Raw genomic sequence first — 11,114 nt, 5'->3', positions numbered from 1 at the left:
AACCCCACAAGACGAAGCTCCGCACCATCGGGCCTTCTGCTCTGCTGCTCCTCGGCTGTGAAATGCCCTCCCTGACCATGTGAGAGCACCACGGTCCGTTGACGCTTTTAAAAGGAGACTAAAAACCTTTCTTTTTAAGGCATTTGCCTAGATGGACTTATTGATTATGAGTATTCATTTCAAAGTTTTTTTAATAATATTTTTTGCATATTCTTGCAATGTAGCACTTTGAGATTCGAGCCAAATATAAAGTGTGTTATTTATTTATTATTGTTATTATAATTATTGTAGCCTTGTGCCAACTCCACTGGGCAAGACTTCACAGCAGGTTACAGTTCTATTGTTGTGTTATTGTGCCATTTAGTTATTATGGAGAACGTGTTATTGGGGGGGATTCAGTTATGCCGTTTCATGTCCTTTATTTTCATCGTTTACTTTATGGTTCAAATGTGGTTGAAACCATATGGAGCTCAGGGTTTGAGGGTTCTTTTAATACATCATTAATTTAACAATATTTAAAAAAAACAATAAAATAAAATAGTATATGTACTGTACAAGCTAAAATATAAAATAAAGGCAAGGGCAAACAGAAAAGTATCGAGCTTTGATTTCAAAGAACGTGATACAGATGAGACACGAGTTGAAGTTAGTTACGGTTACATCCAGTTTTATTCACATTAAGCTTCTTTTTTATTTAAAGGCCAGAAGCTACTAAGATGAAGGAAGACAGTAGTTTTCTGGTGCACATTTGAGATGAAGACGACGTGATAGCAAAAGGTCCTGATACAGACAATACACCAGGTTCTGGAGCTTTGACTACAAACTGTGCAAACAAAGGGCTTTTAACCTGTATGAATCCTCAAGTGTGCTTTCAGAGTGTCAGCTCTGTTAAAGCATTGACTACAAACTGTGCAAGCAAAGGGCTTTTCACCAGTATGAATCATCATGTGTTTTTTCAGATATCCAGCTTGCGTAAAGCTTTTGTTACAAACTGTACAGGAAAAGGGCTTTTCGCCCGTATGATTCCTCATGTGTTTCGTCAGTTTCGCACTAGTGTTAAAGCTTTTGCTACATATTGTGCAGGCAAAGGGCTTTTCACCAGTATGAACCATCATGTGTTTTTTGAGATTTCCATTTTGATTGAAGCTTTTGCTACAAACTGTACATGCAAACGGCAATTCGCCTGTATGCAACCTCATGTGTGTTTTCAGATCTTGACTACGGCTAAACCCTTTGTTACAAACTGTGCAAGCAAAGGGCTTTTCACCAGTATGCATCCTCATGTGTTCTTTCAGAGTTTTTGCTCCGTTAAAGCTTTGACTACAAACGGTGCAAGCAAAGGGCTTTTCGCCTGTATGAATCCTCATATGTGTTTTCAGATCTGGAGTACGGCGAAAGCTTTGACTACAAACTGTGCAAGCAAAGGGCTTTTCACCTGTATGAATTATCATGTGTTTTTTCAGATATCCAGCTTGTCTAAAGCTTTTGTTACAAACTGCGCAAGCAAAGGACTTTTCGCCCGTATGAATCTTCATGTGTTTATTCATTATTCCACTAGTGATAAAGCTTTTGCTACATACTGTGCAGGCAAAGGGCTTTTCACCAATATGAATCCTCATGTGTTCTTTCCGAGCGTCAGCTCGGTTAAAGGTTTGACTACAAACTGTACAAGCAAAGGCCTTTTCGCCTGTATGGATGCTCATGTGTGTTTTCAAAGTTTTAGCTCGATTAAAGCTTTGACTACAAACGGTGCAAGCAAAGGGCCTTTCACCTGTATGAATCATCATGTGTGTTTTCAGATGTCCAGATTGTGTAAAGCTTTTGTTACAAACTGAACAAGCAAAGGGCTTTTCGCCCATATGAATCCTCATGTGTTTTTTCAGACTTCCAGTATGATTGAAGCTTTTGCTACAAATTGTACACGCAAACGGCGTTTCGCCTGTATGCAACCTCATGTGCGTTTCCAGATTTTGAGTATGGCTAAAGCTTTTGTTACAAAATGTGCAAGCAAAGGGCTTTTCACCAGTATGAATCCTCACGTGCGCTTTCAAATTACGCTTGTGACCACAGACTTTGCCACACTCTGTACCACAAAAGATGTTCTTTCTTGTTTGACTCCTCATGGATGGCTTTTGTTTTAACGATTTCGATTTCAGTTCGAGCCTGTGGCTCAAAGACCTTCTTTGTCCTTCAACTTGTTGTGTTTGCCAGTCATCACTGTCCTCAGTATTGTCAGATTCAGAACAGTGTGAAGAGAGGAGCTGGTCTTCACTAGTTGGTTGTGAGGTGCTGGCTAGAGGCTCTGTCCATCTATGTTCATCATCATCTTCACTTTTCACTGCTAGTAATGGCAACGATGACCCTGCAGCCTCCTCTGGTCTTTGAAGTAACTCCTCCTGCGGTTCCTCTTTAATCTGTGGAGGTTCTAGTTTCACCTGGACCAGACTGGGACTCGTCTCCTGCTGTTCCTCTTTAATCTGTGGAGGTTCTAGTTTCACCTGGACCAGACTGGGACTCCTCTCCTCCTGCTCAGGGGAAACCTCCTCTTTAAGCACTGGATTGAGTGAGAGATCTAGGAGGTGAGAAGAGGTAAAGTTAACATAGTGTGTTATTACATTACAGTCATTTAGCAGACGCTTTTATCCAAAGCGACTTACAATAAGTGCATTCAACATAGGTAGGGAACGAAACTACTAATCACCAGAAGTCTTAAGTGCATTTTCTGCAAAAACAAGCAACCAAGAGTATACCTAGCGCTAAGGTAAACGTGCGATGTATCAGCTACCTACTTTCTTAAACAGATGAGACAAAATCAAATGAGCAAGAGCTAAAACAAATAAGTGTATCGACTAAACAAGATCCAATAAAACAACACAACAATAAAACAAGAGTTCGTACAACTAGTTAACAATCTTATTGTTATCTTATTGTATCAGATGTATTCTTATTGTTTTGTTTTATAATTATTTGTATATTGTCTTTTTTACATTGTCAAGCGGCGACACTCGTCAAATTGTTTGTGTACTATGCAATTGTACTGACCTACACATAATCAGTAAACAGGTGTGTCCACTCTCAAACGTTTACATTTGATGGACTCATTCTGTTGCAGAATGTATGCATTAGGCCCCAGACAACACATACCTCTGAGTGTACACATGGAACTAAAATGACCTGTTCATTTGGTTCCATTTGTACACTCTCAGAGTTACAGAACCCATAAGGGTTCATTTGGTTCCATTTGTACACTCTCAGAGTTACAGAACCCATAAGGGTTCATTTGGTTCCATTTGTACACTCTCAGAGTTAGAGACCCATAAGGGTTCATTTGGTTCCATTTGTACACTCTCAGAGTTACAGACCCATAAGGGTTCATTTGGTTCCATTTGTACACTCTCAGAGTTACAGAACCCATAAGGGTTCATTTGGTTCCATTTGTACACTCTCAGAGTTACAGACCCATAAGGGTTCATTTGGTTCCATTTGTACACTCAGAGTTACAGACCCATAAGGGTTAATTTGGTTCCATTTGTACACTCTCAGAGTTACAGACCCGTAAGGGTTCATTTGGTTCCATTTGTACACTCTCAGAGTTACAGACCCATAAGGGTTCATTTGGTTCCATTTGTACACTCAGAGTTACAGACCCATAAGGGTTAATTTGGTTCCATTTGTACACTCTCAGAGTTACAGACCTATAAGGGTTAATTTGGTTCCATTTGTACACTCTCAGAGTTACAGAACCCATAAGGGTTCATTTGGTTCCATTTGTACACTCTCAGAGTTACAGACCCATAAGGGTTAATTTGGTTCCATTTGTACACTCTCAGAGTTACAGAACCCATAAGGGTTCATTTGGTTCCATGTGTACACTGTAGCAGAGAGGCCATCTGTTACTAATGTTGCACACATATTTATAACCCTGGGTTTATTTATTTGCATTTTTATTATACTGGCACTTTAGTAACCAATATACTTGTTTCCTATTTGGCTGAGATGGCCACTCAGCCAACGAGTTCCACCTGGGGAGACAAAGAAATGTTTGGTGTTTGGTAATCATGATGGGCATGTGCAATGTGGGTAATGGGTGCAATACACTAGGTGGAATATGTTTGAGAAGTGCAATATATAATGTGAACATTTATTGTTAAGGTTTGTTGAATGCCTAACAACTGCCTGTGATGGGTTTCGGTAAGAATGGGCTGGACCATATCAGGATAGCAGAGGGGGGTTATGATGTGCTGTTGTGATTGCTAAATTATGTTGTAGTGTGAAGGAGGAATTATCATACAACTTGTGTAGTTCATGGAGACTTTTAATACTTGTATGGGTTAAGCCGGGGCGCCTGATGGAGGGGAAAGGAACTTGTTGGAATAACGTGTTCCTTCCACACGCTACGTCCTGCCGGGGAAACTCCCCCATCAGGTGATAAGAAGCGGCTTGCTAGCTCCTCATGCATTGAGGGAGACATGAGCTCAGTTCTGGGCTCTCCCTAGGCTGGCAGAGAGAGAGTAGCGCCCAGGATTACTTAGGAAATTTGCACTGGGTGAAAATAATCGTGGAAGGAGAACCTTGTGAGAGCTTTCTGAGAAAAGTAATTGACTCCAAAATCGTCCGGGCTGACCGCTCTGACACGTGTGTGTTAAACCCTATATACTACTTCATTGACCTGGGTTCCCCCAGGGGTCTACCCTTGGCTCCCTCTAACCATTTCACCGAAAATAACCGATCTACAAGCTCACAAGCTCTACAACTTTGAACTTGTAATTTTGCAATTTTTATAGGCAAATGTTCACCTAGAATGACACGCCCAGAATAGGGATGCTAAGGTTCTAAGTTGTTCACGTCGAACACCTTACCAAGTAAAGAGGAATGGTGATATATGGCGAGCACGCATTTTGAGAAAACAAAACAAGATTCAGTCTACATGGGCTACTACAGTAGCTGCAACGTGTTTATCAAACTGAATGGAACGACACCAGAGGACGTAACAATTATTGCCATATATGACATCAGTGAACTGGACAGATTCGGTGATTGAATGACCTGCTATAATTTTATAATAACTGAAAAAGGGTAATTTTTTTGTACTTTGTGGTTTTGATAACTTTATAATTACGGACAAAAGGTTGTAATGTGTTTGTACTTTTTGTGGGTTATTACTACTTGATTGTGACTGATGTTTAACTGCTGAGAGGCGATATATTTTATCTGACTTTCATTATGGGTTCATCCACTTTTAATTGACCGGGCAAAGGCCTGTTGATAGCTCACTTAATCATCTGTAGCTTAAGAAATAAAATCCCAGCTTCATGTAAGGTAATGAAGCCAAATAATATTCACATTCTGGCAATATCTGAAACCCATCTGAAACCCACCTCGACTCCTCTTTTGATGATTCAGAATTAGGTGTGGATGGATACACACTATTTAGGAGGGATAGAAATAGATATGGTGGAGGTGTGGCTGTGAATGTGCAGAATCGTATTCCTGTTAAAACACGAAGTGATTTAACGTTGGATGATATTGAGGCACTGCGGATACAGGTTCATCTGCCTCAAACTAAACCCATACTTGTAGGTTGTTGCCATACACGAATCCACGGAGTGTTGCCCTGCGCGCAACCATTCCTGCGGTGTCAGAATCAGTCAGCTGATGCTGCGCGGTGTCAGTCAGCTGCAGTCACTGACTGCTCACGTTACTCTTTTTACTAACTTTTACTAACACTAACTTTACAAAAATGTACAGAAAATCGGGACGAACCACCTACCACCTACCTATTGCGGATATAAAATAGCTGGATTTAATCTGTGATGTTGGACAAATCTAGTGATGAAAATAGGGAATTCTATTTTACTAGTGACATGAATATTGACTGGTCATGTATGTGCCCTCTTAACACATTCACTGCCATTTACGGACATCTCCGTCATTTAAAATCCACCCGTTTGTCGCCACGGCGTCAGCTAATGGGGATCCATTTAACCCATTAAGACCTGGAACTGTGTCATTTTTTAGATTTGAGCTAAAAAGCATTATTTTACACTTTGGGCTATTCAAAAATAGCAGATCTGCTATTTTTGAAAAATCGTGAAAATGTGTGCAAATCTTCTGAATATATATATTTTTAAAGCAAACATTTTTAACTCAAATCTTTGCTTCTGGGGGGTTCCTGGGACAAAATATTTTGATGGGGGTCCGCAGCTAAAAACATATCATTTTGGGGGTCCTTGACATGAAAAAGATTGAACACCACTGATATAGAAACATACGTTTTTCAGAATACTGTTGAGATTTAGGAGACATGTAGAATCGGCTTCAGGTCTCAATGGGTTAATAAACAATGTGGTTAATGACATACAGTAGGTATTCAAAGATTGGTTTGAGGCTCTGCCGTGAGGTGTCTGTCTGTGTGTGTGTGTGTGTGTGTGTGTGTGTGTGTGTGTGTGTGTGTGTGTGTGTGTGTGTGTGTGTGTGTGTGTGTGTGTGTGTGTGTGTGTGTGTGTGTGTGTGTGTGTGTGTTTGTGTTACTCACAGTCTGTCTCAGTGTCGGTGCAGTTGATGGGAGTCATGCAGGCAGCAGTTTTCTGCAGTCCATCACTGGTAGACATCTGCTTTATAATACAGTGCACGCACACACACGCACACACACGCACACACACACACACACACACACACACACACACACACACACACACAGAGTTAAGGTTACATTCACAAAATCATGGCATATGCCTTCAGGTTACAATAAGCATGTCTATGGCAGCGGTTCTCAAACTATGGGCCAAACCCCATTCTCCAGCGTAGCAGACCGGACCAGGCACTAGCAGGAAGTCACAAGCTGCGGCAAGAAAATCATCTCACATGAGGAGCTTGTCGCAACCAAGTCTTTTTCGCCAGCACTACAATATAATTCATTCATTTCATTGATAAGATGCCTACGCCTATGCCTACACATCAGCAGGAATCACTGCTTTAACTTCATTTTCTAATAAATGTTCATAATAAGGCCAACCATGTATGATCTTATTTTAAAGCCACGACCAATTATAGAGCATCGCAGTTCCGCCACTTCCTGGTGCCGGAAGTAAATACTCGATGCATTTTTCCCATTGACTTTTCCAAAAATATTTATATCAATTAATTTAAGCCTAGAATCAAGCTATCCAGGATAGCGGTGAATCATGACCATAAAACCTTTTTTTCTGTGATCTTTTTTTATTTTATATTTAATGATATGATATACTATATTTAATAAATACCCTTTGTTTTGCCGTTTTCAAAAAAGTTTTTTTCACAGAATCAAACGTTTTATGGTCATGATTCACCGCTATCCTGGATAGCTTGATTCTAGGCTTAAATTAATTTATATAAATATTTTTGTAAAAGTCAATGGGAAAAATGCATTGAGTATTTACTTCCGGCACCAGGAAGTGGGCGGGAACTGCGACGCTCTATAGCAGAGACAGCAGAATACTTTGCCAGCCTGTTGGCCTCCTTTTTGGGGCATCCCAAGTAGTTGACACCCTCTAACAACCAGTCTGTGGGTATAATGTCCTAGGCTGACACATATAAAAACAATTAGTCTGCACCTATAGCCCAGCTCTGAGATGGTATGTAGGAGTGGTTGATATTAAATGACCGTGGTCATAAAGGCTTCCTCTAGGCTGGGGTCAAAGGTGCAGGCTGTCTTTAACACATTGACCGCCAGAGGTTAATCTCAGAATGTACTCACCAGTGCCAACGTTTTATTGTTGTTTTTTGTTTTTTTCACGTCGCCATAGACCTTGTTAAAATCCTTAAAATTGAGCCGTGCACTGTTTGTAAACATCGCAGCCATCTGCCTGCTTCTACCACTGAAGAACGCGTGTCAAACGGTGCCTCCATGTTGTAGTTAGAACGGTTTATGTTAAACAGTGAATGCCGAGGAGAAGAAAACAACAAGGAGAACATTGCGTTTCAGTTTCGTCATTAGAACGAGGGCTGACGGCATCGGCAAAACCGGAATCCCGAATGATTCTGTTTCCGGTGGTGTTACAATGAAATGGTCCGTGTAGAAAATTGAAAAAAGTCTTTTTTTTTTTTAAAAAAAGGAAAAAGCACCACGGCCCGTAGGCTACGGGATCGGCGCTTTACAGTTGGATTTATCGGCCCGTAGGCTACGGGCAGGGACGTGCACAGATAGACTCTAGGTGGTGCTAGAGCACCTGCCCTTTGCCCTCTTGACCAGAAGTGCCCTTTTGAAAAAAAAGGGAAAAAAACGTTTTGTTTTTTTCAGTTTACAGCAGGGGTCTTCAACAGGGGTCCGGGACCCCTAGGTAGGGGGTCCTCAGAGTTACTACAGGGGGTCCGCCAAATCTTTATGTGGTATGATTTTTCTTTTTACCATAACCACTCGAAACCTAGCATCCCTTTTCTGAGGAGAACTTTAGCCAAAAATAGCCGATCTACAAGCCCACAACGCCTCGCGCTGTGGGCTTGTAGATCGGCTATTTTTGGCAAAGAGGTATAGGTGTAGACGGAAAAAAGAGCAGACCAAGTAAACAAAAAAAAGTATAATTTACTTGAGCACCTGCCCCTCAAAATGTCTGTGCACGCCACTGGCTACGGGCCCGGCGGGTAGAGTGTTAATACACACACTGCTCTGGAAGTGACGGACGGACGGACGGACGGACGCGCACACACACAATCACACAGTGAAAAAGAAGTAGTGACTGTTCCATTTTAGACTATAATACAATTCAAAGAAATGCAGTTTTCAAAATTTAACACTAAAGACTTTCAACCTGGTGTCCAGGCTATGTTGGTCATGTCATTCTAGGTGAACCTTTCCTAAAGGAAGGAGATCACATTGAATCCACTAACCTCTGTTTCACTGGGATGTCCAGCCACTTTCCCATCACTGTGATCCTCCGGGCCATTGGGGGTGCTAATATGTTGTTCTCCTCCTCCTCCTCCTCCTCCTCCTCCTCCTCCTCCTCCCCCTGTGAACGTCTTCAGGCCAGTCTCTCCTTCCATCTTGTCAACCAGCTGAAAAGAGGAGACTTCAATGGCAGCTTCATAGAGAATGTATCATTTTCAGAAATGTACACAGGTAGCCTACGATTACAATGTTTCACTTCAACCACTGTCCACCCCCGGGGGGGTCCTCAACAAATCCTTTGAATTTGCGGAGCTCTGAATCTGTCTTGAGAGATTAAACTACATGTAAAGCTTCAACTCTCAAAGTGCTTGTCAGGGTGGGGGGGGGGGGGCCCGGTCCCAGTTCAAATATGATTATTTTGAGGGGTCCCAGTTCAAATATGATTATTTTGGGGGGGGTCACGGCCTGACAAGGTTGAGAACCACTGTATTAAAGTATGAATAAACATGAATAAAAATAATCAAAAAGTCATTGGTAAATATTTTGTCATTTCAATGTTATATTCAAAGTGTCGCGATGCGCAGGGTTTCCGGCAGACCAATTTAGCCTCGGCTGTGGCGCCGAGGCGTTAACATCACATACACATCCACTGCACCCTCACAGGAGGAGAGCGTGCTGCGTGCACCAGGGGTTTAAAGTCAATATCACAATTTAGATTGTTTTGACCACGTCGCAAAATGTAACGATATATAATCTACAGTAATGTAACACCTATCTAGCCTGGCAAACCACCCCGCCTACGGAAATCTCATTTCCATTTGATCTCAGTAGTGAGTCTGGCCTGTTTGGCTTTTTGGCTGTGGCCGGGATTAGTATCGTTGACTGACAACCTCTTCTGCCAATCAGCAGTTTGTTCCACCACCACCCCTTCAGCCTATCAGCAGTTCGTTCCACCACCACCACAGAGCAACGTGACGCAAGGGGACTTTTGAAAGGGCCGTGCCGAAAATAGGTTGCATTACACGGATACATGACTGTCACTGCCCGCCCCTGCCGGTTCTCTGAATGTTTATATTCAAATAGGCTCTGTCATGATTAATTGACCACACATATGAAGTTAAACAACTAAATGCTATCCGAAAAAAAATCTTAAAAGTAAATTCCGTGCCACAAAAAAAGATGTTTGAGAGCGTTTTGAAGTTAGAAAATATAGCGGACAAATGTTTTACGGCCGCCGTTTGTTTTCGCTCGGCTGCACTCGGCTCCATTCGGCTTCACTCGAGTTCATGTTGTGAACTCCGCAGAAACAGACAGGCTCTCAGGCCAGACTCAATACTGAAATCAAATGGAAATGAGATTTCCGGAGGAGGGCGGGTTGGTTTACCAGGCTAACATCTATCTACAGTGTAGATCAGTGGTTCTCAAACTTTTTCATGTCAAGGACCCCCAAATTGACACTTTTTAGTCCGTGGACCCCCATTTGAAAAGATATGCCAACCATTTTAATTCCAAGGACCCTCAGTTTGACATGCATTAGGCTACAGACCCCCATTTAATGGCATTTCTATCTCTGGGACCCCAATTTATGTTTATGTTTATGCATTATCAATGCTAATTTAACTCTGAGTTACAGACCCATAAGGGTCAATTTGGTTCCTAACTATCATTTAGCTGGGGACCCCCTGGAGCTCCCTCAAGGACCCCTGGGAGTCCCCGGACCCCACTTTGAGAACCAATGGTGTAGATAGACGCTACCCCGCACACCAGCTGTCAGCTTTTTTTGTTGCTTATTTTTGTTTCTCTCCGTGGTTGAAACCATAGTGACGCAAGGTAAGGCTGCAGCCAGTGTCATGTATGTACCTCACGATAATAGCTTGTTTTAAGCCTTCTTTATCCGTGAGTCACTTAGAAAAAAATCCAAAACCATTTAACTCCAGCACGGGCAGGCGTGTGCATGAGATGAGCACGACTGCGTCCGCACCTTAGTTTCACAGGACTTTGTCTGACCCGCGGCGCGGCTCTGTCGGCTCACTGATCTGCCTCTCACGGCAAATTAATTAATAAACGTTATTTACGTGTGGAAATAAGAATGCTGCTTCCGTGTGACAAGCTTTACTGTTCACGTTGGTAACTCAATACGCTACCGACGATAGCGTATTGAACGATTGGTGGTCAGCAAAGCTTAGCATGTTCGCCAAGTGAGACAAACGTAAACCTTTTACTTTCGGTCAATGGACTTCAAATGGCAAAT

General features: G+C 42.1%; 1 long non-coding RNA gene across 1 annotated transcript; it reads right to left on the bottom strand.

Annotated features, from left to right (window-relative positions):
- Positions 1 to 475: 475 nt before the first annotated feature.
- Positions 476 to 8,956, bottom strand: LOC311049123. Its single transcript, XR_014601162.1, has 3 exons — positions 8,866 to 8,956; positions 6,536 to 6,611; positions 476 to 2,572 (listed from the first exon to the last, which is right to left on the bottom strand). It is a non-coding gene; the product is annotated as an uncharacterized lncRNA (long non-coding RNA).
- Positions 8,957 to 11,114: the final 2,158 nt, after the last annotated feature.

The sequence above is a fragment of the Gymnoscopelus microlampas genome, assembly GCF_963454915.1.
Source record: "Gymnoscopelus microlampas genome assembly, chromosome: 7".
Lineage (NCBI taxonomy): Eukaryota > Metazoa > Chordata > Actinopteri > Myctophiformes > Myctophidae > Gymnoscopelus > Gymnoscopelus microlampas.
Note: the sequence above shows the minus strand (reverse complement) of the source record. Positions and strands in the feature narration are given on the sequence as shown.